The sequence below is a fragment of the Micromys minutus genome, assembly GCF_963924665.1.
Source record: "Micromys minutus genome assembly, chromosome: 7".
Classification (NCBI taxonomy): Eukaryota; Metazoa; Chordata; class Mammalia; order Rodentia; family Muridae; genus Micromys; species Micromys minutus.
The window spans coordinates 68,946,224-68,970,253 of NC_137976.1; the positions used below are offsets into that span (position 1 = coordinate 68,946,224).

The following is a 24,030-nucleotide window of genomic DNA, read 5'->3' on the forward strand; positions in this document are numbered from 1 at the left end:
GAATGTTCAACATCCTTAGCCATCAGGGCAATGCAAACTAAAACTACTTTGAAATTCTATCTCCTCCAAGTCAAGAAAACAAACAACAACAAGTTCTGGTGAAGGTGTGGGGAAAGGAACCAGAATTCACCACTGATGAGTGTGCAAACTGGAATAACCATTGCTGAACCCATCTGGAGGGTTCTCAGCAAAGTGACATAGAATTACTGTGAGTGAGCTACCCCGGAAAGGGTCGGTCAGCACACCAGAGAAATGCCTTATGCATCTATGATAAGGCAGCGCCAGCCACAACACCAGAAAGATGGAACCAGCTAGACGCCCATCAACTGAGGAAAAGATGAAAAAGGAGGTCTGTCTACCTAACAGAATTTTATGCAGCCATTTTTAAAAAATCATAAAAATGGGTAGAAGTGGAAATCATTGTGTGAGCTAAGTAGCTGGATTCAGAAAGACAAATTGCCTTATGTTTTCTCTCATACGTGGACCCTACCTCCAATCACAGAGGGAAACAAAACATCTGTCATCTGTCCCTTGTAAAGAAATCTGAGAACTCAGGAGAGGGAAACCCTGTTTCTAGTCAGCAGGGAAGACTGGGAGGTTCCAGCGGGCCCATCTCCTGGGGCATCACGTGAACACACTGCAGGAACCACAGGTTCCCAAATCTGATGTTCTCTCACAGTGCAAGGAAGAGCCCCTGGGAGATCTGCAAACTCCAGGCCCCTGTTCACAAGCATTCCAAAGTAGAGTGATACTCCCTTAGGGGAGGAAATGCTTCCAGGCGCTGGCTTGGGAAGCCCTGCCTGGATGACCACTTGCTGTGAAGGGCACTTGGCAGCTCTGAGAGGAGCTTGTCTGTAGCCAAGCTTCAGTTTCCATGTCTGAGACATGGGTGCAGACAGAGGTAAGAAGAGGGCACAAAGGAGAGAATGGATACTCAATCCACGCCCTGCCTTTTCTTAGCTCACAAAGATTCCTCAGTCCTTAGAGTAAGACCTTCTCCACCCACATCAGCGTCCAGAAGGAAAACCAAGTCCCTGAAAGAAGAAGGCTTACATCCGGGAAAACTATGGACTGCTTCTGACGGATACTGAGGCTTTGGCAACCATGCAGGGGAAGGCCGGAGGAGGGCAGAGGCAGAGCCGGAGACCTCAGACATGTTCCATTGCTGGTTACATACAAGAGCTCAGGGGTCAGGCAGCCTCGGGCTCAGGTTCCTCCCCATTCCTGTGTCTTCCTCCAGAAGATCCCAAAACTTCACCTCAAGGGCTGACCATCAGTTGGTAGGTGGTCTGGATTCCTGACTGCTCTGAGATTTCCTACCTTTTTAATTTCCTGAACCACAAAAGGAAAGTGGGATGTCACCAATGTGTCACCCTGTCCCTAAGCCCTTTTGTTAAGGACATGCAAGCAAGAAGTGTAACCAGAAGACTGAGAAAGAGGGAGGTCAGGACTCCATTATGCTAATGTAATTAGCTCTAATCTGCTGACAGCAGGGCCTTGAAGAGAGAAAGAAGCCTTTGTTGAAACTTCATGTTTGGTAGGAAGCCACCCTCAAGGTCCCTCAGAGATTATGAGCCCTGACTGGGGGTCCTGGCTTTCACATCCAGTGTTGACCTTGCTCAGCCTCCTCTTCACACTTCTCTGACCAGCCTCTCAACTTTTCCAGAAAGAAATTTCACCCCAGATGTTGGTCAGTAAATGGAGGGTTTTCATCTGCCAGATGAATAATTCATAACACACCCCCCACCACACACACACAACATACATACCACGACGTCAGTCAGAGAAAGAAATGCAGCCAGTAATCGCTTCATCAATATAAGCCAAGGCTTGCTGGTGGCCTAACTCCCTCCCTGCAGCGGGCAAGGAGCCTCTCAGTATCAGACACTGCCATTATGTAACCAGACCCTGATCCATGACACGCTCCAAGCAGACCGCAGACCGCACTCACACTCCACTTGTGTTTGATGAACACCTAGTCTTCACAGGGGAGAGACTCGTGAGTACTGGAGTCCTAGCATGAGCAGGACCCTAGGCTTGATCCCCAGCTACCAAAAGAAAAATCTAGAAAACCTGCTTTGTAGCTCCTCTAACTTCAATGGCAACACACCACTCTCCCACAATGGTCAATTCTAAGCTGCAAACTGGTTTGTATTATTTTGTCTTGTTTGGGTGTCTTTTGTGGGGAGGGGTAGTGTTTTGTTTCTAACAATTTCTAACAACCAATTTGTAAAATCTCTGGATGCTGCAGACTCAAATTTGGGAAGGAGACTCAGAAGGCTTCTGTGACAGCCTCTCCCCCACCACGCCCCACCCTCAGCCCCCAGGAAAACAAAAGAAACAGTCTAGACAGGAAGCTATTGAAGAGAACTCTAAAAAACTATGATAAAGATACTAAGTGTAGCTTTTCACAATTGGCTTCTAGCTACTGCTGGCAGGGAAGGACTCGGTTTTCTTTAAGAGGCTGGCAACTGAAAGTTTGTTCTGCTCCAGTGAATATATGGGCAACGCAATCAGACTCTGTATTCCTCCTCCTCCTCTTCTTTCTTTTGAGGGAGGTCACAAGGATAGGGGGACTTAAGAGCACTAGGAAGTGAATGCGATTGAGGTGCATTATGTGAAATTGCCCCCAGAAAAACAATAAAAATATGTTGGGAAAAATTCCTGAACGCTTAGAAGCAACTCTGGAAATTTCTAGATGAAAAGTGAGCTCTCCTGGCCCCTCATGGTGGATTACTCCTCAACTCCACGTAGAAGGCACCAGCATCCTACAGTAATTAATCTAAGAGGAACCCTAACAGAGAACTGTTTTTAAACCCTGCTTTATTTTCCTCCGAACCCCCAGGAGTCACCTGTTTATTTAAATTGCTTTTGATAAAACTACTGGAACGCTTTGCCATAACCTCCCTGCAAACTGCCTGTTATCTGTGGTTCCTAGGTGAGGGAGTGTGTGTTGGAGGGGGAAGGGAATGGATGTGTTCCCTGGGAGTTCGCTTTCCTGTACAGAACAGCACAAAAGCATCCATCTGAATGGTATAGTCTTTCCTTGAGGATAAGTTCACTGTCTTTAGGGTTCAAATTCCCTTAGCAGTGGAGAAAATGGAAGTTCCTGAGCTAACAAATCAAAGCCTTTGGCCTCCAGTGACCTTGCCTCTGTGTAGCTGAGATGGAAGCAGATGGCTGGAACTAAGAACAAGGCCTCCTTCCTCCTGGAGCCTTAGAGAGTGGCCATCACCTTTCCCCCAGAGAGCCACTGTGTCCTCTCCTTGGAGCTGGATGTAAGGGCTCTTACCTCAGCATCGGGCTGGACGGTGGGTACCAGGTATCTGGGGAAGGTTCAAGGGGGCCAGTTCATTTCAGTTGACTTCCGGGGCGCTGACTGCTTCTCTCTCAGCCGCTGGCCATGGAGCTTGGCACAGCTCTACCCCAGACTGCAGAGAAAAGTGAGAGAGTAGGCTGAGTCAGAGCACAGGGAAACACAACGTGGGATGGGCGCCCTCCCCCACAAATACACCCTGGCTCCTCTGCCCTGCCCCAGCAGCCCCCACCTCAGAGTCCCCTGCAGAGCACAGCCAGCCATAGGCTCATCCCTGCCCACCTGTTTTTGCCAGTCCAAGTAGCAAAGTTAATAAAGCAAACTTTACTAGAGCCACCAAATCCTGAGACTACTCAATATTAGTATCAAGAAAGGCAGGATGAGACATCCTCAAATCCACCCCAAGTCCTGTATCCACACAAAGACAAAGCCGGCCATTTAGTTGATCTCATCAAATCTGCTCAGTCCCCCCGCCCCACCCCCGCCCGGAGTATAATGTTTCTGCTGTTAGGAATGTGAGTGCAAATTCTCCTTCCTCCTGGAAGCATTTCCGACTGGGCCTGAAGTTTCAATCCATAGACTACAACTGAGCAGACAGAGTGAATTTTTAAAGTAATTTGCATGTGACCCTGTGCCAGAGACAGCTAGGTTCCATGTATATATTTAAAAATATAAAATTTAAATGAAAAGAAAAAGTTACTCCTTGTTGCTCTACCAAAGAAAACTACACATAATAAGAATACCCTTTCTATTAGCATTTCCTCTGGGCCCTGCCCAACAGCTACCTAGTAACAGCCAGCCTGGTTCATGTATAAAACGGACTCTCCATCTTTTCTCTCTCTGTGTTCCTGTCTCTGTCTCTCTCTGTCTCTGCCTGTCTCTGTCTCTGTCTCTCTCTCTCTCTCTCTCTCTCTCTCTCTCTCTCTCTCTCTCTCTCTCTCTCTCTGTCCCTATTCCCTTTCTCTATTTTTTCTCTCTCTCCACATGCTCCTAGCTTCCTTCTTTCCTTCTTTCTCTCTCCTCCGTCCCCTTCCTTTCTCTGCCTCTGCTACCTTTCCAAGACCCTCTTCCCAGGTTCCTTTTTTACTAGACCTGTCCCTCTCAGGGAAATACCTCAGCATGGACCCCGCTAAGGCACCCCTCTCACCACAGCATACCTTGTTTTATAAAATATATCACTTCCTGATTCTTGTCTTATTTTTGTCAGCCTGATATTTTTTATAAAGATGGTGTTCTGCAGTGCCATTTAATGACTACATAATATGTATGTGTCCCTGAGTCCCCTGTAATCCTTGTGCCGTGCCCTACCATAAATCTTACAAAGCCCTCAAAGGGTTAACATTTCAGTCCCCACTAATTTTTTGTGCTAATTACAAATATTATTTGAAACTGTATCACCCCACACCCCCAAACAATAGATTTTTTTAGAGATGCGTCACAACAAAGAAGCAAAAGACCTCTACAGCAAAGACTTCAAGGGACTGGAAAAGTAGAACACAGAATGATGTAGATGATGGAAAGATCTCCCATGTTCCTAGGGAGGCAGACTTACTGTTGTCAAAATGGCTGCACTACCAAAGTTAATTTACTAACATCATATCTCACAAGTTTAGGAAAAGAAACAATTAAAGAATTCATATGGAACCACAGAAGACCATAATAGTCAAAGCAGTCGTAAAGAGTAAGGCCATAGCTGGGGAGATCACACACAATCCTGGCCTCAGATTATACACTACATCACTAACGTGATAAAGACCAGCATCCAAATAAACAGGAAGACCAATGCCATCAAACAAAGGATATAAAGTAAATGATGCACTGTGCCCACCTAAACCTGGCAATGGGTGTAGACATGCCAAGGAGAGAGAGAAGACATGCCAAGGAGAGAGAGAAGATAGCCAGCTCAACAAACAGGGCTGGCAATGCTGGATTTTCACTGGCAGAAGATGAGATTAGAACCGCGTCTCCACCTTAGACAAAACTCATTTCAAAGTGGATCAAAGGTCTTTATTTAATACCTGACACTCTTCAATTTCTAGAAAAAAAGCATTGGGAATGCTCTTCATCGGGTAAGTGAGAACTTTTTAACCAGAATAGCAAAGGAACTAACCTCAACTATTAACAGATGGCGCTATTCTAAAATCTTCAGGAGCTAATAGCCAGAATTACAAAGAGTTGCATAAACTAAAATCCAAGAAAACAAAATTGCCAATTAACAAATAAGCAAAGGAACCGAACAGATGACTTTTGAAAAAAGAATAAGAAACTCAAAAGGGCCAATGCATATTTTTTTAAGTCTTCCATATTCCTAGCCATCAGGGAAATATGAAGTCAGACTACTCTAGGACACCATCTAATCCTAGTCAGAATGGTTGTCATCAACAAGTCTGACAAGTGTTGAAGAGGCCATGAGGAGAAAGGACTCCTTGTTCACTGTTGGTGGGAGTGCAAATTAATACAGCCATTGTGGAAATCAGTTTGAATATTTCTCAAACAACTAAAAATAGAACTACCATCTGACCCAGCTGTTTCACTCCTGGGCGCACACCCAGAATGCCTGGCCTTCCCAGAAATATAACCACACATCATTATTCTTGCTGCTTTGTTCACCATTGCAAACAATTAAAACAACACATCTGCCCATCGGCAGATAAATGGATAATGAAAATATGGGGTGTGTGTGTGCGCGCGCGCGCGTGTGTGTGTGTGTGTGTGTGTGTGTGTGCTCCTGTGAATGTACATGCTTTTCAGCTCTAAAGAGAAATGAAATGGGAAAATACACAGCAAGAGATGGAAGGAGTTGGAATGCTCGGAATGAATAGCATTAAACAGACCACATAATCTCGAGAAGAAAGAAATAATACTTGTCCTCCTTCAAAGGAGAAACCTAGCCAATGATATTTGTTTATATGTAAACAAATGTATTTCCGGGCACCTTATAACATGCAGACAGAATGAGAAAGGGTAACCGTTAGATAAAAAGGGAGGACCGCATGTAGGCAAAGATCGAGTCACGAAAGAAGATATAACAAGTCACTTGTTTTTGTATTTCAGCTCTGCCGTGCATTTTTTTCATTTTTTGGTGGAAGATATGTGCATAAAATATATTTGATATTGAAAATTTTAAATCTAATCTGAAGCTCCACAGCTTCAGATATTCTAACTGTTGTTACATTCAGGCTTTGTGCCTGATTAATTTTAGTATGGGGTATTTTTTGGAAGAATATATGATATATATCAAATATCTTGTATCATATACATATATACATGTATATAACATAACATATGTCACATATACATCTATACATGCACATACAAAAGCCATCATTCATCCCTTAAACCACAGTCTGGGAAACCAACTTGCTAGATCAAAGACTTTCCAAATTGCTCAGGTTTTTCATTCTGTCAATACGAATCCTCTAAGTCCACTGTGCCAGAGAGGAAACCATCTCTCCTCCACAGCCACACCAGTGGAAATGAGTATGAGTTATCAGAAGTCTGGCTTTCTTGTGCTCACAGCAAGCTCAGCTTTGATCTAAGATGCTGGGGAGGGGTACCTGAGACCGTACAAGCAGGAAGTGGGAAAGTAATGACGGGCAGGAACGGGGCAGTAAAAACACAAAGACAAATGTACAGGTGAAGAATAGGCCTTAGAGGCAAAGAAAACAAAGGGCCATTCGCAGACAAGACAGGGACACAGGACACTGAAGCTGACCTTGCCATTTGCCGGGCTGGGTATACCAAGGCTTCACAAAGACTGAGGCAGAGTACAGCGGAACAGTAAAAGCAACAGGTGATACCAAAAAAAAAAAAAAAAAAAAAAAAAAGAAGAAGAAGAGTTGCTGGAGGCCATGGGCACCTTGCTGTTGTGTATAATTAATGTCAACAAAACTCCAGAAGCCAGCCAGAGACTCCTGTGAAGGCAGGCAGCCAGCTAAGAGAGCTGTGTGCTCACAGCCAGCCAGAAATCAGCACCAGGCCTTCAGGAAGGGGCCCTTTACCAAGACAAAAGAGCCCTGGGTAGGTAGCTGCCTCCTTAGTGGGAAACACAAACACACACACACACACACACACACACACACACACACACCTTCTTGCCATCTTTGATTCTAAGCCACGTTTTATTTAGTGAGAGAAAGATAAGTAATTCGTCCAGTAATCTATCCAAACAAATGGCTGGGATTTCTGAGATGTCATGGGGAGAGACCGCCCTCCCCTGGCTTTTCCTAGTTGACTATCCCTATGTACACATCACTGGAGCCCCAACAACTAGCCGGCCCCTGAGGAGGGTTTTGGGCTCCCTGGGGGCTTTCCATGCCCTTAAGTAAATAGTTTGCAGGCTTCCAAGATTCCTGAATGATACGAGTCACTCCCACTCCTGGGCCTGCCCTGGTAGATGAGGGGCAGACTTTAAGGATAATTAAATAAAGTAGGCTGACTAGATATTGTTTCAAAGACTGAGGATAGGCCCTAGGGTTAAAGAAAAGTAGCAGAGACCCAGGCTGTGCAAATGACACACAAGACTAATGAAGGAACAGTAGGGGACCAGCTAAAGGGTGAAGCTGGTACCATCAGACCCAGAGACAGTACACGCTCCACTCTGTGGCCGCGCAAGGTATAGTCTTTGCTCTTTTATTTGTGTTCATCCTGAATATCTTTCACAAAACCCCCTTTTGGTGGATTTGGGGTGAAATGTGCACCCCATACAGTCTCCCCAAGCTCCAGTCTGCAGTAATCATGGGCTTGTGAACCCACTGGAGTCGCTAAAGTACAGCCAGGTGAGTCTGTTAAGACTTTCTGTGCACACTGGGCAGGTCACTGGTCTCCTGAGTAACGCCCTCGTCCCCAAGCAGCCTCTTTGAGCATGTGTACTCTTCTCTCCAAGCGTCGGTCTATACTCCCAACCCTTCCTGTCTCTCCCAGTGTCCTCACCGGTCACCCTTCAGATAGCACTATGACCACTACTCACTGGGTTTGACATCTAAATTGGTTTCCCATTTTTTTTCCTCCCTAGCTTTCCTGTGGATTTGTTCTGTTTGAATATCCCCCACCTTATTGAACAGTCTACCCTATCCTGCTATTCTGAGGGCATCTCAGCCAGTCTCGCCTTTCTTCCACCCAGAAGCCCCCAGAAGACAAAAAGTCTAAGAAAGGGGTAGTCTTGGGGTTACTTGCCTCCTGGAATGTTCCCCCTAAAGTACTGATGCAGGAGGTACTGAGCACAGACCGAAACCAAGGCTTCAAGAGCAGAGCCAACAGCCCAAGAAACCCGAAAACTGACCAAGAACTTAACCTCACAAAGCCGGGCAATGCTAGCATGTTCTGTTTACAGTCTGCCTAGTGTAGCCTGGCACAGGTATGGAGTCCAGGCCAGGTCCCGGGCACACATGAATAGCCATTATTCCACGCTGCTTGGAATGTGTGCAGTTTTTCTGATAACATTTGGGCACGAATGTAGATTAGCTAAGTGCTTTTTAAAAGATTCTTATGCAGAAGATACCTCAAGACCTGAGCCCTGTATGTTTGCTGAGCACTTAAGTTAAGTGAGAAGATACTGTACTGGAAACCCAATATGAACATCTGTTAACATCAAGAGGTTTCCGGGACAGTCCCCCATCCCCTCTGCCCTCTCTACCCCTCCCAGGATTCAAGATTCCTCTAGAAGGCTCATCTGTGAGGCCCTAGCCCAGCATTAGGGGATTCCTATCTCAGACCAAAGATGAGCTGCAGCTGTTCCTCTACCCACCCTCCCTCCCTCCCTCCCTCCCTCTCCCTCTCTCTCTCTCTCTCTCTCTCTCTCTCTCTCTCTCTCTCTCTCTCTCTCTCTCCCTCTCCAACTCCCTCTCTCTCACACACACACATTTATCAGCTGCCATGCTAGGCACTCAGTTCTTCGACTTCTCCATTCCTCACATAGTCCTCCTGTAGGCAAGGAGACTTAGTAAGGAACCTAAGCACAGAGCTGGTAAGCGGCTAAGAATTTCACAGGCAGACCTGCCTCCTAGAGGCCTCTGCTCACTCCAGGGGAGGAGCTGAAACTAAATGGGAGCTGAAGACACAAGCTCCCATTTGTAAGAACACAGAGGGGGAAAGGCCCAGTTCCTTTTCAGAGCAGCAGTTAAGGTCACTGCTATACGGAAAAGAACACACACACACACACACACACACACACACAGAGAGAGAGAGAGAGAGAGAGAGAGAGAGAGAGAGAGGGAGAACGCTCAACCACGCAGTGAACTCAGGTCTACAGTGGTCACCACTGCAACCTCAGCACCCATCTACATACTTGAAACACTGAGCCCCCTTTTGAAGCAAAGCAGAGCACATTCGTGACCCTTCCTGTCCAGGCGTCCCACCAGGCCCAGCACAGCAGCAGCCCCGGCCCAGCCCTCCACAGCCCTGGCCTCTGCTGCCGAAATGCAGCTAACTTTCATCTCCTAGCTACGCCACATACCTACCCGACCCTTGTTTTTAGCATTAGGCGTTATTCATGTCCTTCCTATTCTGCAAAAGAAAGACTTGCTTCTCTCTGAGCCCAGTTCGTTTAACGGAGTCACACATTCCATTTACTTACGTCTCATTATGTGACCGTGTGGTCACGCTCACAGTACAGACGTGTGATGTGTCTCAGTTCAATCCCTTCCCACACAGCTCGTAACTGTCATCTCAGGAGTCCACAACTGTCTCCTGTTTGAATGGCTGGTTTTCAGTTTAAATCTCACTAATCAGCCTTGTCTTTCCCACCAATCTCTACAACTCATCCAAGTACCACCAAATGCTGTTATGTCACTGACAGGCTTCTTTTGTTTTTCTGATTTCTTGAATCTCTCCCTTCTGAGAATTTCTCTCCTCCTACACCAACCCAAACTAGTTTGCTTCGGTGCACAAAAGGCTATGCCTTTGCTCTTTCTAGTTCACTCCCCGGCCAGAGAAGCAGATGCAGCCAGTGCCCTTTCGTAAAGCCTCTGTGGGAGGCAAGAAAACCGGCATCTCTTGCATCTGAGAGTACCATTATTCCACCCACTGATTAATAGATTCTTATGAGTGTGGCAGGATATCTCGGAAATCATATCCTCTTGAAGTTTTTCTTAAGTTTTAAACGTACTTATGTATTTAGTGTGCATGTGCACACGCAAGGATGCCATAGTGTGTGTGTGTGTGTGTGAGTGTGTGTGTTGTGTGTGAGTTGTATGTGTGTTGTGTGTGTGTGAGTGTGTGTGTGTGTGTGAGAGAGAGAGAGAGATAAAGGAGTTGGTTTGGGGGATCCTTGGGACTGAACTCAGGCTGTCCTGTTTGATGGTGGAGCCTTTATCCATTGAACAGCTATGGATTCAGTGTGTTCTAGATAATGTTGCAATCTTTCTGTCCTCACATGTAATCTGTTCAGGCCCCAGAGTGTCCCTTGTCGCCCATTTATTTGCATCCACAGGCTGGTGTTCCTCCACTGAGCCACACACCGCCACTGTCTAGCTTTTGTTCGTATGTGTCTTTTCCTCTTTTTCATTTTTACTGCTTTGTCCCAAGTCCTTGGTCATCTTTTCTGTCTAGCAACTACATCCTTCAGTTCTCTCTACCTGTTTGTTTTTCTTTTATTGAAAATACTTTTTCATGACAGGAGGCAGATACTCACAGCCAACCACTGAACTGAGAATGGGTCCCCAGTGGAGGAGTCAGAGAAAAAATTGAAGGAGCTGAAGAGGTTTGCAACCCCCTAAGAACAGTAGTACCAACCAACCAGAGCCCCCAGAGACTTTTAAAAAAATAATTTTTCTCTTTGTAAAATATATTCAGAGTATGTTTCCCCTCTCCCACCAAACCCCCATCAGAACCTGCACCCCTCCCCCATCTCTTCTAAGATTCTACCAAGCCCATCCCACCCCACCTCCCCACACCCCTCCCCTGCAATCAGAATCCACACCACTTCTGTCTCTCCTTAGAAAACATGGCAGCTAATGAATAATAATAAAATAAGACAAAGCAAAATCAACGGGAAGAGAAGGTTCTGTTTACTTAGTCTTATTTATTTAGTTATTTATTTGAGATAGTTTTTTGTTTTTCCTGTAGCCAAGGCTGGCCTGGTGCTTGCTATGCAACTGTGGATGACCTTGGCTTTGTAACCTTCACTTGCCAAGGGGCCACTTTCCTAGTGCTGAGCTCACAGGCATACACTGCTGTGCCTAATGTTATGTGGTGCTGCCCAGAAGACGCTCCTGCACGAGATGGAAGCACTTGACCAACTCAGCTACCTCCTCAGCCGACTTTTCCTGTTAGTTCTCTAACACTGTCTCCTCCAGTATTCCTGGTCTCTTGTTCAGGACATCTGACTATTCAGATATTTTAGAATGATCTCTCCTTCACCAGACCCTTTTATCTCTGAGTCTAGTAGTAGAGTTTGGGGGGTTGGCTGGTGGCTTTCCTGTTCTCTGCCACTGAACCACATCCCCAGGCCGCCATGTTTTCCTCTGCTCTTTATAGTGCCTCCGTTTCTCCAGGTTGTCATCGTCTGTTAGCTTCTGTCTTTCATGTCTCAGTTCCTGTCAGATATCTAAAGTTCCTTAGCTGTCAAGTTCTGGGTGCTGGGCTGGCGGGTCTTACCCCAGAAATACTGAGATTACTTTGTACGTTTTATTGAGGAAGCCCTAATGTAAGTCTCTGTAGGCCTTTCATACAGAGCATCACCCTGCCGTTGATGACATAGTGTGGGCGGTTGGCCACACTCACCGTGGACCTGGGGGCACCTACCCACTCCTTCCCTCTGGGGCAGAACAACACACAGCCTTCTCACTTGGGCCTTCTGTGCCAGACTTTGTTTATAAAGGATATACTTTGTTTCTTTTATGTGTATGAGTGCTTTGCTCACATGTATGTCTACCACACATGTGCCTGATGCCCAGGGAGGTTAAAAAAAAAAAAACAGTATCAGCTCCCCAGCAACTGGAGTTACAGATGGTTGTGAACCACCATGTGGGTGCTGGGAATCGAACCCAGGTCCTTGGCAAGAACAAGTACTCTTAACCACAGAGCCATTTTTCCTGCCCCTCATGACAGGTCCCAGTCAGCTCCGAAGGCTTAGGAATATCTTGGAAATATCTTTAAAGGAAATACTAGCTACAAAAATATTCATAACTTTATATAGGCCCTCAGCTCACTTCCACCAACTAAGCTAACAATAAACTTGGTTTCCGCTTTGAAATTATACACGGGGCATTCAATTTGTGTTTCCTACACCTCCGGCCACATTCGGAGGGATTTTGTCTCTTGGGGAAGGGGGGGGGGGATGTTTGCTCACAACAAGGTATGAAAACTGGGGTGGCTTAACTAAGAGGTGAGCAAGTTTGACAGGAAGAGCAGCTAATGGTGTGGACACTGGGGAGGTTTCCCTTATAGCTTTATTCTAGGAAGCTGTGTTATTTTGAGAAAGTTACTTTACCTCTCTGGGCCTCGGTCTTCTCACCTATAAACTGTGGGTTGCTCTGGTTAACTCAGAAGAGGTGCTGGGAGGATTTAATTCAGTTCCCTAGGGTTTTACTTGGAACTAGGTCCTAGGAGACTAGTTATGAATAAGGAAAAAATGAAGCCCTCCCTTGGCCTCATAGAAAGAACTCCCTACTGGAAAAACCACAGAGCCTAGGTAAGTCAGCTGGCCTTGTATGCTATGGGGGATTAGGGGATACTAAAAGGAACAGAGCCAGGTATGACAAGTAAGGGCACAGATCGCTACTTTATATAATTATATATAAACTATATAAAATATATAATACTTTATATAATATGAAGGTTGTTGACTTACCTCTGTCAAAATGACATTCACATACAAGCCAGAAGGAAGAGAGAACAAACCACAGGATTGGGGGGGGGGCACAGCTTAGAGGGATCAGAAAGCACAGAGGCTCTGAGGCAGCATAAATGCGCCCTGTGTTTAATGTGCAGGCCTCAGTAATGAAGCAAAAGGCAGAGGCAGCCTGCGGGAGGCAGATGTCTGAGAGCATCTACGGTTTTTGGAAAACAAACAAACAAACAAACAAACAAACAAGTTACACGGTGCTACAACTTTTGAAATAATAACTCCAGTGCTTTTTGAAAATAAACCTTGGACGCTAGAATATAAGCAAGCCCAGGTACAAAATTATCCTGCAAATTAAAGACAAATATGAGCCTGTCCTGAGGCACATTTGGTGAATCAGATAACTAATCCATCTCTTGGCTTACTACAAAAGGCACAGCCAACATGGTTTACACTCATGGATGGAGCCGGGAAGAGGCACTCAGAAGGACTCTGGAGTTGTAAGTTCTAACTCAAGTCTACTGGAGGTAGACGCCTCAGAAGACAGCAGCTCCATTCCAGGTAGGTTGCACTTGGGGTATACGCTACACTCCTGAGGAAGGCTGCCTGGTGGAGGTTTGAACACGCAAGCATGGGGTTCAGGGGAAAGGTCTGGAGTGTAGATGCCGAGAGAGAGGGTTGTCAGCAAAGCAAACTGAATGAGAGCAGGGACTGAGGTACGGCACAGAGGCCACTCCAAAGTGACCAAGGGACAATGAGCCAAACACAGAATGTGAAGGAAAAAAATGACTAGAGAAAGCCAAGAGAGTGCTGGGAAAGCCAGGAGAGGGTGCCTCTAAAGTGAGCTGGCCAAGGCAGATGGCTGAGGCCCATGATTGGTAGAGGGCTGGGGAGAAACAGGCTTAAGTAGGAGAGGGCAAAGCGGAGCATCAGGAAGGAACTTACAAAAGCACTTCACGAGAAGGCTTAAGAAACCAGGGGGTGGGAAGAGTTCCAGGAGAGATCGTGGCTCCGTAGTGCGGCCTCCTTCCACCCGGGCCACCCACGGCCTCGGCCCGTGCCAGAAGAGCCATGGAGACCCCGGGAGCAGCCTCAGTCCGTGTCCCCCGTACGCCGACGCTCGGAGCCCAATCCCTGCTGGGCCACGCCGCGATTCTGCAGCAACTCTGTCCCGGCCAATGATGCGCCCGGATGGCGGCAGCCCAGCGCGCAGCCTCCACCACTCCACTGGCCCCCTACTCTCCAGGGTCGGCCCAGGGAGAAGCCCCAGCCAGGCCTTCGCGGACATTTCCGGGTGGCCGCGAGCATGGCACGGCGGAAAAAATGGCGGCCCCCTGAAAGCCATGGCTGGGCTGCTCAGGGCTTCTGAGGCGGCGAGTCTGCCATCCCCCGGAAGGGGCCGCCTTGACCAGCTCTCAGACCTGGATAAACAGAGGACTCCACGGGCCTGGACCAAGGTGAGCAGGGTAGAACGGCGGTGAGCGAATGCTGGCCTGGGTGTTCCTTGCACCCAAGAGAAGCCGGGACGCGACAACCGCATGCGGCCAGTCGGAACCGCAGTGAGGACTTACCTGCCTCGGTAGAAGGCCTGTGTAGATAACGCGAAAGGGCTGCTCTCAACATTTCCCCCCGACCCTTTTCAGACGGTTGGCTACATCTGGGCATCTAGCTGTAGAGATTGCCGACACAGGGTCTGCGCCTCTAGAAAGACGCAGAAGCGGTCCAGCGCCAGACTGGTCCTGTGAAGATGTCTCTGTGTCTGTCTCTGTGTCTGTCTGTCTGTCTGTCTGTCTGTCTCTCTCTCTGTCTCTCTCTCTCTCTCTCTCTCTCTCTCTCTCTCTCTCTCTCTCTCTCTCTCTCTCTCTCTCCCTACTGTATTTTGAATGCATTTTATTCCTCATTTCTTAACGCCCCTCCCCCTTCCACCATTTGAGTGTGTTTGAAAATGCCAGGTTTTTAGAAAGAGCAATTTGCAAAATCATTTGGAATAACAAAAAACTCAGGATAGTGAAAACTATTCTCAACAATAAAAGAACTTCTGGGGAAATCAGAATCCCTGGCCTCAAGCTGTATTATAGAGCAATAATCATAAAAACTGTATGGCATTGGTACAGAGACAGGAAGGGAGATCAATGGAATGAAACTGAAGATCAAGAAATGAACGCACACACCTATGGTCACTTGATCTTTGACAAAGGAGCTGAAACCATCCAGTGGGGAAAAGACAGTATTTTCAACAAATGGTGCTGGTTCAACTGGCAGTCAGCATGCAGAAAAATGCAAATAGATCTATTCTTATCACCTTGAACAAAGCTCAAGTCCAAGTGGATCAAGGGCCTCCACATAAAACCAGGTACACTCAAGCTAACAGAAGAGAAAGTGGGGAAGAGCCTTGAACAAATTGGCACAGGGGAAATTTTCCTGAAGAGAACACACAATGGCTTAAGCTCTAAGATCAAGAATTGACAAACGGGAGCTCATGAAATTGCAAAGCTTCTGTAGGGCAAAGGACACTGACATATTTTATAAGAAGTACTAAAACATTCTGTAAATTCCTTTTTGTTAGGATTCATCTGAAATAGTGTTTGGAGAGGAAACAGCCAAACCTCTCCCGAGTTGAACCACATTGTGTTTGTGCGCTGGTTCCCAGGAGGGAATCCAGAGCTCTAGACCACTGTGGTCCGTGGGTAGAAAGGAACCACTATCTCATTCTATTTGGTTTTTCTGTGTACATAGTGTATATAATGGACAAAGGGGCCTAATTTACAACATCTACTCTGCTAGATGTTAAAGAAGCTGCCAGTGGAATCAGTAGAATGCACTTTTTTACATCTTGTGTTAAATAATTCTTAATTACTCGTTACATGTGTACCGTTTACTGGACTGCTGTGTACGTAGTAGACCACAGTCCTTGCTTGAAACACCGGGTCTATCTAGATGTTTAGAACTATGTTAAATGAAGTATCAGCTTGTAAGTATCTTTTTGCAAACACTCATGAACCCTTGTCTTTTGGGAGTGGAGTGACGTAAGCAACCCAAGTATTGTCTACTTGCTCAGTGGTCTGGAGGAAGTGCTGGGACCTTTTCAGATGCCATTTCTATATACTTGCATTTTGTTCTGCTGTACGTATGTATACTGTATGTAATGGACAAATATGTCTAAATGTTCAACATCTAGTAGTAAAATTAGCACATAGTGTACACGGTTAAAATTCACAGAAAAATTTGTTCAGTAAATGGTTTGGGGATAGGAGCTTGTTCAGCTGTTTCTAAGCATTGCACATGCCTATATTTGTCTGCTGGTTTGAAGGCAAAGAGAAGGGAGAAGAAAGTGGGTGGAAGCTCAGGTGGTTATATTTAGAAGATAATATCCATTGCTTTGCATTCAGCTTTATTTACCAATGTCATGTGACTAGCAGATAAGTTCTTACATGAGACTTCTAGTCCTTCTAGGCATTTGAAGGTGCTTGATGCATCTAAAGGTACAAGTATTAGAATGATATTTTGTGTATAGAGTTTAAAACTGGAGAAATACTGTGTGTAGAAATAGAATTGTTAGCCCAGCTCTGCGCGCAGTGCACTGGCTGGACTTGTTCAGTGGACTGAGGAGGTGGGAGGGAGGAAACTGCAAAGATTCCATTAGTGTGCTAGACATTCCTAGCTTCCCCATCACCCTGTATGCTGTGTGCATCTCATGTGCCTGCTAAACTGTATTTATTGTACGTACCGGACAAATGAGTCCTATAATTTCTAGTCTCTGGGTATTAAAGAGGTTGCCAATGTATGACAAAAGCAGTTGGTAACCTCACACACTCTGTATATTCTGTGTACACTGCAAGGTTGTCTTCTGAAGAGTTGTGAAAGTGTATCATCCACGGGACAGATGCCTGTGTCACAGGACACAGGAATGGGCCTGAAAGGGAAGAAAGGTCAGAGACGTTTCTCACCAGAAGACATTTTGAGATCTAACAGGTTACATAAGTGTGGTTTCGACACTACAATGTATATAGGGGACAAATTTATGTCCTCATCTGAAACATCTAGTCCTTCTAGGTGTTTAGAATCGCACAAAGTATGTTAAAAGTAGACATAGTAAATAATACGTGTTGTAGATTCTCCAGTTTAAACTCATGATAAATGCTGTCTTTTGGAACTAGAAAGAGAGAACCACTTCTGAGCAGCAATGCAGCTTTGCTTGAGAGGGTTTGGAAGGAGGAAGAAAGAAAATGAACGAAGGGCCTAACGCTAATAAGTTGGTAATGCAAGATTAGTTATTGTTCCTTATACCTGTGCATCTTATTTCGTAATGTACTGAAAATGTGTCCAAATTTGCAGCACCCAGTCTTCCTAGACAGTAAAGAGGTGCCAGTGTAGAGTTGGTGAACAGATGTTTGTAAGTTATGTGAAAATTTGTAGGAAAAAAAACTCTTAAAACCACATAGGACGTGGCAGGGTTAATCTCCCCACAAACCATGGCAGTTGCACATGTGACCCCTGGATGGAGAGAACCGGAAGAGGGACTAGACCAGAGCCTTGCTGTGGAGAAGGCAGTATCTGACCGCAGCCTTTGTCAGGTGTGCGGTGTGTTCCCTGCAGTGTCTGACCACAGCCTTTGTCAGGTGTGCAGTGTGTTCCCTGCAGTGTCTGACCACAGCCTTTGTTGGGTGTGCAGTGTGTTCCCTGCAGTGTCTGACCACAGCCTTTGTCAGGTGTGCAGTGTGTTCCCTGCAGTGTCTGACCACAGTCTTTGTCAGGTGTGCAGTGTGTTCCCTGCAGTGTCTGACCACAGCCTTTGTCAGGTGTGCAGTGTGTTCCCTGCAGTGTCTGACCACAGCCTTTGTCAGGTGTGCAGTGTGTTCCCTGCAGTGTCTGACCACAGCCTTTGTCAGGTGTGCAGTGTGTTCCCTGCAGTGTCTGACCACAGCCTTTGTCAGGTGTGCAGTGTGTTCCCTGCAGTGTCTGACCACAGCCTTTGTCAGGTGTGCAGTGTGTTCCCTGCAGTGTCTGACCACAGCCTTTGTCAGGTGTGCAGTGTGTTCCCTGCAGTGTCTAACCACAGCCTTTGTCAGGTGTGCAGTGTGTTCCCTGCAGTGTCTGACCACAGCCTTTGTCAGGTGTGCAGTGTGTTCCCTGCAGTGTCCTCATGCTGGGAAAACAGAAGTGCTTATTCGGAATATCTAGTGTGTAGACTTTTAAGTGCACAATAGACTTGATGTGGTATTGCATATCTTTAACCCTACGCTGAGGCAGGTGGATCTCTGTGCTCTGGGTCAGCCAGGGCTATAGAGACTTTGTCCCAACACAGTAAGATTGTGTGCACAATGGACTGGTAGGGTGACTGAGCATATAAAGGACCTTGTCACCAAGCTGGTGACCTGAGTTTGATTTCCAGGATCCACTTGATAGGAGAATTGTAATTCACAGCTGGTCTTTCAACCTCCACACAAGTACAGTGGCACATGTGTGCACATGTGCATACAGTAATGCATACATGTAACAAAAATACACACCATGGTAAAAACAGAGGGCTGACATCACTTTTTTTTAGGATTATTTTGTTATTTCACAGGAACAGTCACACTGGGGAATTGGAGGTTAAACTTGGCCTTTGAGCAGATGATGATACCAGGTGGAGGTGAGCTAAGGCAAAGATTAGCGCTCAGAGAAAGGCACTGTAGCTTTTGGGTGGTTCAAGTTGTCTAGCCATTGGTTAGGCGTACATTTCAGTAATGCTGACAGGTAGCAGAGGTAAGTCCCGGTGCCTGAAGGATGTTAGAAGTAGCAAAAGACTCTCTAAATGCCAGGCTAGTCTGTGTTCTGGGCTTGGCCTTTGTTAATCCTCTCACTAGCATCCTCTGCACTTAGGAGCTGTGCTGAGAAGAGGATGGCTGAGGGAAGGCTGCTAGTGCCTGTGTCCAGAAGACAGCTGTACCCAGGGGTCCTCATGTGCACCTTGTGTTCATTGTCAGAGCTCAGTCCTCGTCATCTGAACATCTTGTCCTAAAGAAGAGCACGTGGTTAAAAGCACAGCTAGTGGATGTGGTAAAACTGACAAAAGGTTCCTCTTGAACATGGAACTTGTTAAGCCATGTCTGGGCAGTGTGGGGAAATCCATGTTGCTAGGTTGACTGGAGGGGCAGAGAGGTTCTCGGGGTGAGGTCTGCAGCTGTGTGGAGACTGACATCCTGAGAGCCCCCACCAAAGGTGCATCTCCCATCTGGGCCATAGGAACACATTTCATGAGCAGGAACACCCCTTCTTCTATACATGTTCGTGTATGGAGCTGAGGGTAAGCTTAGGAATGCTATACTCAGTGTGGTCTGTTTCCTTGTAAGCCGAGCCCTGAGCGAGTGCAGAATTTAGTTGTAACTTAGCCAGTGCGTCTATCTAGAGACCTGCTGCCGGTTTTGTCTTCTATGGAATGTCCGCTGCCAAGGAAGAGCGGACTACAATGTTGTCTGACAGACTGAGATGGCATGCGTATTCTTGGTTCCCAAACTCCTCATGTAGCGTGGGGTTTTTGTTGGTGAATATTCACAATGTGGGGAAAGCATGGCACATACTACATAATCTCAATTACCTACATGTGTGTACATGTAGGATCTAGAACACAACATCGAGCCGAGCTGCTTGTGCCTGGGTGACTTTGTCCTTGCCTTCTTGTGTTTTGTTTCCTGTAATGCACATATTGAAAAATAAACAAAAGCTTCTTTAACAACTTAAAAGGAGAAGGAGAAGAAGCAGAAGCAGCAATGGGGATAGAGACAGAGCAGCCGGGCAGAGGTGGGTAGATGAATAGATGCCAGTAGATCCTTTATAGAGACAGGGCAGGGAAATGTCACAACAGGGAAATAGTATTGCTGGGAGAAGGAAGAGCTGCCGGAGCCACACCCTTACTGAAGACAGAACAATATATATTCACGAATAAAGAGGATGAGTCAGTAAGACTGTGATGGTTTGAGTAAAAATATACCACCACCACCCTACAGGCTCACATATTTTAGTGCTTAGTCACTAGGGAGTAGAACTCTAAGGAAGTATTGGAAGAAGTAGGTATCGTGTCACTGAGGCAGGCCCGGGGTCTTCTCTCTTGGCCTACAGATCGGAACGTAGTTCTTACACACTTCTCCAACTACGCTTGCCTGCCACCGTGCTCCCTTCCATGATAACAGTTAACCTCTGAAACTGAAGACAAGCTCCCAACTATAAGTGCTTCCCTTTTATAGATCTTTTTATAGTTGCTGATGTCATGGTATCTCTCCACAGCAGTAGAACGCTGACTAAGACACAGGGGCATCCATGGTAATTGGCAGGAAGGAGAACCATGTGAACACAGCTTTGGTGATGGAGACGTGTTAAGGTTTCACTGTGTCTTCCCAAAGCTCAGATGTCGAATTCCTTACAATGGCGTTAGAAACTGGCTCAACACTAACAGCGTTAGCATTCTTGTAGAAGAGACCTGAGTGAATCAGCAGCCCTTAACTATACCATCTGGGGACTAGGAAGTGATTTTGTCAATGCCTTAATCATGGGCTTCTCAACCTCAGTTGACACTGCTTGTGACAGTGACCTGAACTGACTAGGACACATGACACAGATGCTCTCTTCATCAACACCGTTTCTCAGGCAAATGTGAAGCAAAGTTGTTAGGGAAGAGGAAGAGAGTGAACCCTAGCCCACGTGGCGGCGGCGGCAGCAGCAGCGGCAGCATCAGGGAGGGGGCACATTTTTAATACCAGCACTCAGGATGCAGAAGATCTCTGGGTTCCAGGACAACCTGATCTACAGAGCGAGTTTCAGGATAGCCAAGGCTACACAGAGAAACCCTGTCTCAGGGAGAGGGAGGGGGTTGGGGGGAGGGAGGGAGAGAACATGCTGGCTATCAAGAAGGTGGTGTAAGCTGTCTGAAGAGAAGGAAGAGAGCATGGAACACCCTGCAGACGGCAGAACAATGGTTCCTATCCATGGCTGCCTGGGGAACAACTAGAGTTCTAAGAAAAAGGCTAGTACCCAGGACCACCGTACCGAGACTTCCATTTCATTCACTTAGGGCAGATTCAAGACTACATTCAGGTACACTATCAGCAGCCAGAGGTAGGACACAGGACCATGGTGATGGCGTCTGAGCTAGACCAGCATGATGGGGGTGAAGCCCATTCCCTTTGTTAGGTGGGCATGGTGCAAACTGGATTAATGAGAGAAACACAAAGCCCTGTACTGTGTCTGGACACTGTGCCCAGCAACTGAAGACGCCTGCCTTTGCTCTTCATCAGCTAAATGACCCGTCGCAGCCTTGTAGACCTTATGTTTCTGTCTCAAATAACTCATCAAAATGCCCGCCACAAGGCTTTCAGGTTGTTAGTAGATTACTGAGACCTTGAATCCCCCAGTTCATTTTTACATTAAATGCTGCCCACGAAGTCCCTGAACTTTCCAACAACTGCAGACGTCACCTTTGCCCACTTGCTCTTTCCCAAATTGATAGCAACACGTCAAGGCTCCAGGATTGTGAAGCCCTTCCTGTCCACACTACCTGGATCCTGCTCTGCCTCTGGAGGCTCTACATCTGTAGATCCTGTCTAATGATGAACCCCCACATCCCCACTCCTTTGAGAAGGCCTCACTTTTGACCTGAACCTGGAGCCCGGGAAGAACTCCGTACTGACAAGTAGCCCATGATGTCCTCTTATAATTCCTGCCTGTGTCAATCCACCTGCTGGAAAAAGATGGTAGACCTGCATGGTTGGCCTAACACAACCTGGGTGGACAAAATACCAGCAGGAGTAGATGCCCCATAGGTTTGCTTGTCAAGGGAGCCATTACCTCATGATGTCTAGGGCCAAATTCCCCCAGTGACCCTCCAGTCTAGCCCTACTATTTCCTCCTGACTCCTACATTAATTGTCTGGAAAACCCCTCCTCGGGGCTGTCTCTTCTTTGGCCTTGTCATGCTTCTTCCTTCCTCAACAACTGGTCCATCTCTTATGCCCCCCTGCACACGGCCATCTCTCAGACTGACAGCTCCTCCGGAAACTGTTTCTCATGCCTTTGCATGTGCAGTGTTTAGGAGAATCTGGTCCACTCGGTGAGCAACAACTGAAAATGGCCATTAAAAAGAGCTGTCCTTTTGAATTTTGTCACTAAAGCCGCACTTTATGTAAAGAAATATAATTTACAAGTTAAATAATGTGGTGATAAATGATTTGACATAGTTATAAACAGAAGAAAAAAAGGGATAATATCAGGTAACAAAGTCCCTCTCCCCAAAACATTTTTGTAATCACGTTTTCAGGGTTGGGGGTTTGGCTCAGCAGTTATGAGCACTTGCTCATGCAGAGGACCTGTGTTTGACTCCTACACGGCAGCTCACAAGTATCCATCATGAACCAAAGTAAATAAATCTAAACAAAAAGATTGCACCTTCTAAGTGGGCCGGTATGGCAAGTCTTCCATACTCATTGTGGCTCCCACAGACTCATGTGCTCGAATGCTTGGCTCATGGGGAGTTGAGTGGCACTATTAGGAGGTGTGACCTTGTTGGAAGAAGTGTGTCACTGTGGGGGCAGGCTTTGAAGTCCTCTATGCTCAGGTTCTATCCAGTGTGAATGGCAGTCTCCTCCTGGCTGCCTTTGGATCAAGATATAGAACTCTTGGCTCCTCCAGCACCATGTCTGCCTGGATGCTGCCATGCTTCCTGCCATGATGATAGTGGACTGAACCTCTGAAACTGTAAGCCAGCCCCCAATGATATGGTGTCCTTCATGAGAGTTGCCTCGGTCATAGTGTCTGTTCACAGCAATGAAACCCTAACTAAGGCGCTAGTGATGTCCAATTCCATTGCACTAGTGGCCAATGGAATTAAAAAGAAGACCAGCTGCCACAAACACTGCCTCCAAGGAAGAACATGTGCTGGACTCTTTTGGGATGCAAACATGGTTCTTGATACTTGGGAAAAGAAAAGTTGACTCCGCATACCCACTCCCTACAGAATGAAAGAAAAGAAAACGCTATGATGATGCTGAAACTAGAAAACAGCAGCTTTAACATTCTCATGGCTCTGGCTTTTCTGCCTACACTTTGTCCTTCCTAATGATTTACATTAACCTCTCTTGGTCTCCTTTCTAAAGTTTGTCCCCACTCACACCTATTGACCTGTGCACACACATAGATTATAGGACAGAAGCTAAATATGAGGACACACATGTTGCCTTTCCAGTGTAAACCTCACTCAACATTATACTTTTCCTGGGCCTTCCATTTTTTCTGCAATTTTTTCCTCTTCATAGCTGTATGGTGTTCCACTCTGTGTAAGGCCCACATTTTCATGATCCATTCATCTGTTGATGAACATCTAAGTTGGCTCTGTTTCCTTGCTACTGTAAAAAAAGAGCTACAGTGAACATAGATGGAGGTTCAAGTATCTCTGTGGTAGGGCGTGGAGTCTCTAGTTATATATATATATATATACATACATACATACATACATATGTATATACCAAGAGGTGTGGCCATGCAGTAATTCTTCATTCATTTACTTATTTATTTGAGAACTCTCCGTGGTGATTTGCCCTGAGACTGTATAATTTTCCCTCCCCCAGCAATGAATACGGGTTTCTCTTTCCACACATCCTCTCCAAACATTTGTGATCAGATTTATTGATGGTAGCCATTCTGACTAGGATGAGATAGTCAATATCTCAAAGCAGTTCTCTGATGACTAGGGAGGTTGAATGCCTTTTAAAACATTTACTGACCATTTGTGTTTCTTCTTTTGAGAACTACCTGTTCATTTTTTTCATCAGCCTATTGTTGGCTGGCAATTGTTTCCTGGGTCTCTCTCTCTCTCTATCTCTGTGTCTCTTTGCCTCTCTCTCTCTGACTATATCTCTCTCTGTGTCTCTGTCTATCTCTCTGTCTGTCTCTCTCTTTCT

The 24,030-nt window shown here is 46.2% G+C and overlaps 1 protein-coding gene across 1 annotated transcript in view; it reads right to left on the reverse strand.

Moving 5' to 3' along the window:
- The window catches only part of ST6GAL1 (ST6 beta-galactoside alpha-2,6-sialyltransferase 1), a 128,735-nt gene that overhangs the window by 86,379 nt on the left and 18,326 nt on the right, over positions 1 to 24,030 (reverse strand). Inside the window, exon 2 of the mRNA XM_080919090.1 lies at positions 3,293 to 3,431. The gene's annotated coding sequence lies outside the window, so the exon portion shown is untranslated. The remainder of the gene's footprint in view (positions 1 to 3,292; positions 3,432 to 24,030) is intronic.